Source organism: Cupressus sempervirens, chromosome 3, assembly GCF_028749045.1.
Source record: "Cupressus sempervirens isolate cs-2001-9-10 chromosome 3, ASM2874904v1, whole genome shotgun sequence".
Taxonomy (NCBI): Eukaryota; Viridiplantae; Streptophyta; class Pinopsida; order Cupressales; family Cupressaceae; genus Cupressus; species Cupressus sempervirens.
Window position 1 is genome coordinate 371,630,166 of NC_143120.1, and position 8,637 is coordinate 371,638,802.

The window sequence follows — 8,637 nt, forward strand, 5'->3', positions numbered from 1 at the left end:
GGCCAAACAGTAGAAAACTCAAGTTTTGAAGCTAACTTGGTGAACTTCTAATACTTGACTTCCACTACATTACTCGACATCATCATGCACTTGGTAGAAGTAGAAGCTCAACCCATACTGATCACACAACATAGCTTAGAACTTGGTAACCATTGGAGACTCGATAGATATAGTGTTACTTGGTAGATACTAAATTCCTTTTTTTACCTTGTTGTCACTCGGTAAACACTACACATCCATTACTCGGTAGACACTGGCTTCACATCACACAAACTAATAACTCAGTAGACACTATGAAGCTTGGTAACCATTCCCTACTTAGTGAACACTATAAGATCGGTAAACACTATTGGACTGCATATTCACTCGGTAGCTTCAGGAATGCTCGGTGAGAATTGTTTAACTGTTAAACTTACTTGACAATGATTGAATGCTTGGTATAAACTATAGACTGAGTGATGAGCTCGGTAACCATTCAGATTTGAATAAGTGTTGTCACTAATGAAAAATACAACATAATGCCAACAATACTTTCTTCAGCGTAAGCATCATTCTTTTTCTTATGTTATGCATTGTAGTTTGTATGTGTAGTTTTGGTTATTTTATGAGGAGTCCAAGTTTTGGTTGATGAAGTAGCTGAAAAGGGGACAATCTAGGTATTATCAAATATTAGTTAACTCAGTGATCTAGTAATTTCCCATTTAGTTTTTCCTTCTCCTCTCTTGGTGTCATAGCTAGTCTTGCATGTTTCCATCTTTGCATTCAAGTTAGAGTAGATTGCATGATAGATGTTAATCTCCACCTTTGAAAATTTCTCAAGTTGTTTGAAGTGTTGAACAATTTGGTTGTTGGCCTCTTATGCTCTGGTTAGGAGCATACCCCCAAAAACTTAAAAAAACTAAATTCACTACAAATCTTGCATCTAAAATGGAGTTGTACCTTTCAATTCATGGGTCTTTGATAGATTACTACACTGACCCATTATGTGGTTAACTTCTTTGTTTTCCACTAGCTATTGGGCATTTTAAGAGTCAAGGTATAAACCAAAATAATTAAGGAAGACAAATTGTTAGCCAAAAAGTTTTTATTATTCCCTTTGATGATTACATCAGTGGAGTTGAAAAAGCATTGCTCCTAATTTCATTGGTTTTCAACCCAATCCTTTTAAAGATTGAATTCATAGATTTTTTGTTGCTTTGACTTATGTCCATTAGGAGTTCCATTTTATGTAGTTTTCTTTGATCTCTTTCACCCTAAGTATGTTATTTTCTTTTGAAACACGTGGTTAGAATATGAATTCATATAGTTGCATTGTTATAACTTGCATTCATCATAAAAATTAGAAAATAAAAATATATATTCATTCATGGATTGCATTCTTTCAAGATGTGTGAAATTAATGTACCAACAAAGGCCTCCTTGTGAACATTCACATTTATGTTCAATTGAGCTACCTAACAGGATTGAAAACAACCCTCTGGAACCTTGGAGTTGGCCAATTTGATCAAATTTTCAAGAGAGAAATTTTTAATGATTTATGTCTTTGGCATCATGCAAAATGACTACTGAACATTGACCATCTCAAAATTTCAACTATGTCAGCCTCAAAACTTGATTCTTTCATAAACTATTATTTTGTTGACACTCGATCATCACAATGTTCTTCTGCTTGGTCATCACTAGATCGCTTGATCTCTACTATTCTATCCTATGCTTGGCTTGCACTATCTCACTCGATCACTACTCCATATTACCTTTCTCTTGTTCATCCATAACTATCACTCGGCTAATATTGTTATGCTCATCTATTTCCTTAATATTTTGTTGCTAAGTGTTTTACTCAACTTCTTGTCTCTCATCAAACGTCTCTTCCATACTTCAACTCAACTAACATCTTTACATCATATAAGGATTAACCAACACATTATCTTGTCAAAGACTAATTGATCAAGTGCCCATTGTAATTCTAACATACTTACTCATCTTGACTCATCAACTTTACTAGTGCATCTAGTTATCTCGCTTTACAAATCCTCTTCATCAATCAATTGATATGGCACTCTACACTATTAGCAAATGTCTTACCAGTAAGGTTTGACATCAATGATAACATAACAATTGTTCCAATTGTAGTTTCCGTCAATCTTCCTCTTTAGAATTGATAAAAATAACTTAAGTTACCATGCAAATACAAAATACATCACTTGATTATCAATATCAATGCCCTTTGATTTATGTAACAAGTCCTCATTAATATCCTTAGTTTCATTCTAATTCTTATCAATGCAATATCCAATATGTTTCCACTTGCTTCTTGTACAACTCTCCCTCTATAATACCAATTTTAATATCAATTGTAATAGCTCCCTCTATCACATACATCTCTTGCTCCATATGTCTTCCTCTGTTGACAACAATCTCTCTCTTAACATTTCTCCTTCTTAACATTGAATGGTAATTGCATAAATATTCTTCCCCTTTGAAAACAATGCCAAAGACATCATCTATTCTTCCTTTTTTGTTTCATCATACACATCATCTTTTGAACATTGCTCTAACTGATATTTCAAGATCATTCTTTATGACTGCTTGCAGCTTCATCTGCTCATACATTTTTTCTTTCTTTTCACAACTTTAGGAAATTCCTAAAGTGTGACCTCCTACATCAATGTGTAAGATATTTAGATCATAAAATTTGATGCAATGTTGCATCTCTACTCAATTTTATTTAGCTAGGAGAATGGCCCCTAGCTTACCTCTTAGATACACTTATGCATCCTTGGGTAGTGCCTTCTTGAATATATCAGCTATGTATTCCTTTGTGTTCACATATTCAAGTCTCACTTATTTTTTTTGAACTAGCTCTCTCAAGTAATGATATTTGATAGCAATTTGTTTTGTCTTTGTATGCATCACAAGATTGTTAGATATGTTTATAGCACTTATATTATCAGAATATATCATCACAGGTTTAGTAATCCCTTCCTTAATTCCTTTCCAAAATTGCTTGATCCACATAATGTTTGAACAATTAATTACTACAGCAACATATTCAGTCTCTACTATAGATCAATAAATTCAATTTTGCTTATTTCTTGTCCATAGAATCAATCTACTACTTAGAAAGAAAGCAACTCCACTTGTACTATTTCCATCATCAATGTTGCTAACCAATCACCATATATGTAAACCTTTAGCTCAAATTTGTCACTCTTTTTATACCATAAACCATAGTATTTTGTTCCTTTTAGACATCTCAAGATCCTTTTCACTTCCATCATATGATTTTCTCTAAGATTAGCAAAAAATCTAGCAATAATACCAGTAGCTTATGCAATGTCAAGTCTTTTATGTACAATATATTACAATTTTCCAATCATTGACCTATACAATGTTTGATTCACTTTAGTAGAATCATCATTCTTTAGAAGTTTATGTCTAGTCATCATAGGTGTTCCAAATGGTCTTGAAACTTCCATTCCAAAGGTCTTCAATATCTCCTTGATATACTTTTATTGTGTAATGTAAATACCTTTCTTCATCTAATAAACTTAAAAACCAACAAAGAACATGATCTTTCCAAACATTGACATCTCAAATTCTTTCCTCATCTCACTAGAAAATGATTTGCACAACATATCATGTCCTCCAAATATGATATCATCAAAAAAAAATTCAGCTAGAAATATCTTAGTCTTAGATTCAATTTTCAAGTATAGATTTCTATTGTCATTAGTTCTTGCAAAAACAATTTTCACCAAATAAGTGTGCTCTAGGAGCTTGTGTTAAACCATATAATGCTTAATGTAACTTACATACCATATTCCTCTTGCTAGGATCAAAAAATCCTTTAGGTTGTTCAACATAGACTTCTTCCTTCAAGATTCCATTTAGAAATGCAGATTGGACATCAATTTGGTATACTTCAAATCCTTTGTAAGTAGCATATGCAAGAAAAATTCTCACTCCTTCCAACCTCACCATTGAATAAAATGTCTCTCTATAATAAATGCATTCCTCTTGTGCATATCCCTTACAAACTAGTATTTCTTTTTCATTGTAACTTCACCTTTCTCATTCAACTTGTTTCTAAAAATCCACTTGGTTCCAGTCACATTCTTATCCTTTGTCCTTAGTACCAATGTCTATGTCTTGTTCTTCTCTATCTAATCAATTTCCTCAATCATTTCTATAATCTAATCCTTATTCTCCACTACATCTTTAACTGACTTAGGCTCAAAATCACATAATAAACATATATGATTCTTCAACTTACTTCTTACCATGATTCCTGAATCTTTGTATCCTATGATTTGGTCTAGTGTATGATTTATCCTTACATACTTTGCTAAGATAGGTTTAGGTCTTCTCTCTTCTTGGTATAGTTCACTTGATCTAGCTTGTTCATCTTCTTTATGTATCTTTGGCTAAAACTTAACATTTTTTGTCTAGTTTTTGAGCTCATCATTCTAATGTTCATCTTCCTCATTCTATGACTCTACTCCTACAACCTAATGCATAGTAACCTACTAATGCTTGACAGATTTTTTCTACTAAACATTGGCATTTCCTAACTACTTATGCTTTGCACCCTCTTTCTCTAGTTCAAGTAAGGTACTAGGTTCACCTTCATATATGTATACAAAAAAATTTAATCTTCAAGTTCTTTCTTACATTCCTCTTCATTCTTTTCTGCAAATTATTCAACTCTAGCATTTGTGTTTTCTACAATTTTTTTAGTGTTAGAATTCAAACACTTTTATGCCTTTCTATAAGTGGAATACCCTGGAAATATACATCACTTTTTTTATTAAGTTCTCCTTTCCTCACATCTTTCAATCTATAACACTTGCTTCCAAAAACTTTGAAATAATTGATATTAGGTGCATATTCATACCAAAGTTCAAAAGGGGTTTTGTGTGTACCTTTCTTGACTTGAACATAGTTTACAATATAAATAATAGTACTCACAACTTCTCTCCAATACTTTTGTGAAGTATTTGTCTCTGTTATCAGTGTTCCTACACAATCCATGATTGATCTATTCTTTCTTTCTACTATCCCATTATTTGGTGGAGTCCTTGGTGCACTCATTTGTCTCTTAATTCCTTTGTCATTATAGAATGTGTTGAATTCTTCAAACAATAATTTGCCTCCTCTATCTGATCTTAGACATTTCATAATCTTTTTTGTTTCCTTCTCAACTCTAGCCAAATATCACTAACATTTGAAATGCATCAATTTTTTCTTATAGAAACATCACAGACATCATTCTAGATAATTCATCAACAAATAGAATAAAGTATTTGTCACCATAATATCTTTGCATTCCAATAGGACCACATAAATTAGTATGAACCAACTCCAAAAGATCATCAAAATAATAGGTCTTGCACTTGAAACTATACTTTGTCATTTTTTCCATTTAACATTGTCTACACATCACTTTAACAGTTTTGCTCAATCTTGGTAACCTCTTACTCTTTTTATCGTACTAATATTTACCAAATTATCAAAGTTCACATGACATAACCTCTTATGCCATGACCAAACATTTTCATATTGTGAAAACAAGCAAGTATCTTTTGATAGGTCTAGATAGAACAAGTTATGTCTTTCTCTCTCCACTTCCAATTAGTTCACCAATAGCATCAAATATTTTTTCTTTCTTATTTTGAAATTTAACTCAGTAGCCTAAATTGTTCAATTGTGCCACACTCAATAAGTTATATTTCAATCCATCAAACCAATATGCATTGTCGTATATAATCTTATCATTCAATTTAATTAATCCTTTACCTTTCACATAACATGGTTCATCATTTCCAAACTTAACACTACCCATTATGATATTTTTAGCTTTTTAAACTTACTCGTGTCACCAATTATATGATGTGAGAAACCACTATCAATTATCCATCTATCATTCTTACATATGTGAGAGATTAGATGAGTTTTATCATCTTCATAGTCATCTTTCATTGCACATAAACAACTTCTTCATCATTTTCATCATAATCATTGTTAGAACCATATTCTTCAGCAATGTAACAATATTTCTTACCTTTTCCTTTCTAGCCTTTGTTTCCTCAATTATCTCTATTGTCTCTCCTATCTCTATATTTTTTATCTTTCCTTTCCTCCCTTTAATCTCTATTAGGACATTGTGCTGCAATATGACCAACTTTGTTACATGTAAAATAGATACTAGGAAATTTACCTTTGTATTTGGCTTTTCCTCTTGGCAGTCTTCTTACTGATAATGCTTCAAGATTATCAAGGTCATCATCTAATTCACTATTGTTTTCCACATGATTTCTCTTTTTTTTTCTTTTAGGTCCATCAAGGGTTAGTTGAGACTTGAAAGCACATACAACACTAGCTAGTGAATAATTATCAAGATTTGACAACACAAATGCAGTGAGTCTACTTATCAAACTATCCAAGGATAGATTATTATGAGGTGTGCATCTCAATTCTTTAATTGTAGATACTCTAATTGCATAGACAGGGAGTAAAGTTCTTAATACCTTGTTGATCATAGTCTCATCAGTGTTAATTCCTCTCATACCTCTAATAACATTCACCACTTCCTTTATTCAACCATAATATTGTGCAATATTCTCCCCTTTTTTCCTTCTCATGTCATCAAACTTACCTCTCAAGCTTTCAACTTTAGCTCGCAACACATTTTTGTCTCCTCCATGAATTTTTGCCAAATTATCCCATATTTATTTTACAGTAGTACATTACTTCACATCATCAAATTCAGCATAATTTGGTGAAGATGCCAGATCTATCATCATTTAATTACGTTACTTTTTCTCCTTCATTTTCTCAATAGTCATGGGTCTTGGTACTTCAATGTATTCATTTTGCATGTAGTATTTGCAAAATCTCCAACTCTAGATAGATGCAATTTCATCAGATGTTGCCATGTTGGGAAGTTCTCTTTGTTCAACTTAGGACCTCTTTCTTGTACATCTTGAGCTTTGGCTTGAGTCCCTTTAAACTTTTCTTACAAGCACCAAACTCTTTGATACCAATTGTTAGAATGATTAGAATAGTTGAGAGGGGGGAAGGTGAATTAGTTATCCTTAGGTGTAGATGTACCAATTCAATCATTACTAACTTTAAACAACTTGAACAATCTCATTAAACCACTTGGTTTATATAGTGTCTCGTCAACAACTTAACACTCTATTTTGTGTATGTGCTGACTAACAAAAAAATAAACAACCATAAACTAGCATGCATCATAATAAAACATTCGCACATGTAAATGACACCAAGATTTAATGTGGAAATCCAATTTAGAAAAAACCACCAGTAACATGCTACCAATTTTTCACTCTTCTAAAGTGAGCTCAATTAAGAATCAACCCTATTGAAGGTTATAAAACACACTATTAGGTGTGACCCTATTAAAGGATTTAATCACCCTATTAGAAGTGGTCTAGTTAAAGGACTTTAGATAATTCTATTAGAATGTCACCTTGATTAAAGAATTTACAAATGACTGATAGGTCAACCTTGATTAAAGGATTGCCATAATGGTTAGAAATTTATAATAGGTTTGATATGTAAAACATTATTCACTTTGCAAATTCAAATCTCTATTTAGCTCATGTTGGTTCATTTATTTGACTTCATTATATTCTCCATCTCTAATATGTTTAGGAACCCTTCAAGAAATCACACTTCACCAATCTTCTCACTTTTCCTTCTACTACTTTGCTTTTCACAAGCTCTTCACAAATTCACTAATTAACAAGCCAACATCCCTTGTACCTCCTTAAATAGGTAACTTTGATCTTTTTCCACTTAAACATCATTTTAGATCTTAGGGTAGATTCATCAAATCTAATCACCATTTTGTCCTTCCTTTACTTTCTTGAAATGTCTAGAATATTCTCCATAAATCCTTGTCTTTGTTCATATAACAAAATTAATTCTTGCATTAAATATGCTAGCTTATCAATTCTTATCCTTCACATGTTTTGACCATCTCAAAATTTCAACTATATCGGCCTCAAAACTTGAATCTTTCACAAACTATTATTTTTTTGACACTTAGTCATCACTGTGTTCTTTTGTTTGGTCATCATTGGATCCATTCTTACTATTATGTCCAATGCATGACTTGTACTAGCTCATTCTATCTTCACTATGCTTGGTTGCTACTCCATATTACCTTTTTCTTGCTTGATCATAATTGTCACTTGGCTAATATTATTTTTGCTCAACTATTTCTTAAGTTCCTTAATCTTCTGTTGCATCTCATTCATTGACCATGTAAAATTGGTACTCAATCAAGCTAAGTGTTTTACTCAACCTCTTGTCTCTCATCAAATATATCTTCCATAATTCAACTCAGCTAACTTCTTTACATCATATAAGGATTAAACAACACATTATCTTCTAAAAGGCTAATTGATCAAGTACCCATTATAATTTCATCATACTTACTCCTCTTGAGTCATCAACATCACTAGTTCATCTAGATATCTCTATTTTCAAATCCTCTTCATCAATTAGCTAATATGGCACTCTACACTATTAGAAAATGTCTTACCAGTAAGGTTTGACATCAATGACAACATAATAATTATTCTAATTGTAGTTTCCAACAACTAC